Below are 1,155 nucleotides of genomic sequence, written 5' to 3' on the forward strand. Positions count from 1 at the left end.
CAGCTCCGTGTTGCTGGGGGAGGAGAAAAGTACCCCGGATCCTTTCAGGACTCTTTGGTCTTTTGGGCATGACATAAATCGAGTGAGGGAAGGAGGCAGCAATATCCCCCTGGATCCCTGCAGGATTTATTTATTCAAAGAATAACAGAAATATACTCAATATGCAAAAGTCTTGTGAAGAAAATGAAGGAAAACCACAGAGCATGCCAAAGACTGAGGCAGACCCACCCTTCAGAAGATGTACCACAGGAGGCAGAAGGAAATCCTCAATCTTCCGAAGAAGAAGGTGAAAGCCAGGAAGCAGAAGGAAATCTTAGAGGAAAGCTGACCCAACCTGGCCAGGGGTTTAAAGAGGACACTCCTGTGAGGCATTTGAACCCTGAAGAAATGGTAAGAGAAGTAGATGAGTTGGAAGGGATTAAGGAAGAGATAAGAAGAATAAGAAACAAGTTTGTGATGATGCGTCGGAAGCAAAGACATTCACGCAGCTGTCCTTACCCTGTGTGCTTTAGGCTTTGAATTCTATTTTGTCTGATATTAAAATCTGGCCCCTGCTTTCTTTGTGTTAGCGTTTTCCGATGTATCTTTGACCCTCATTTTACTTTAGTTATCTGGTGGAATTTTGTTTTAGGTAGTTTCCTTGTTACCAGCATCTCACTGGATTTGTATTTTGACCCATTCTCCAGGTGTGTTTTTCAATTGGAAAGTTTCACACGTTTGCATGAAAATATATTCAATCTATATTGCAAAGTAAAACATAACAGGTTACAAAGCAGTATATTTAATATCAGCTCACATATGTAGGATTAAATCCCAAATTTGTGTTCGTGTGTGTGTGTATACATACAAATGTATATCAAAAACATAACTGCTTATTCTGTGCGGTGTGAGCTTTTTTCTTTTTGCTTATATGTATTTTTTCATGAACACATGTCACACACACAAAAACAATTAAAGTTTTATAAGTAAGAGTTAAATAATTTGCAACCAGCTTATAAGGGCAATGGGGTCACCTAAACTCTTGATGGGAGAACTATTAAAAAAATGTAAACCTCGTTATCTCTGGATCTCTTGGCCAGAGGAATAAAACTGGCAATTATTACAGGGAAAAGAAAGAAAGAAAGAAAGAAAGAAAGAGAAGATCCTCTTAATTAT

At 38.4% G+C, this 1,155-nt stretch overlaps 1 pseudogene; it reads left to right on the forward strand.

The window, feature by feature from the left end:
- LOC103679722 lies at positions 1-519 on the forward strand (annotated as a pseudogene).
- Positions 520-1,155: the final 636 nt, after the last annotated feature.

Source organism: Ursus maritimus, unplaced genomic scaffold (assembly GCF_017311325.1).
Source record: "Ursus maritimus isolate PB19 unplaced genomic scaffold, ASM1731132v1 scaffold_28, whole genome shotgun sequence".
Lineage (NCBI taxonomy): Eukaryota > Metazoa > Chordata > Mammalia > Carnivora > Ursidae > Ursus > Ursus maritimus.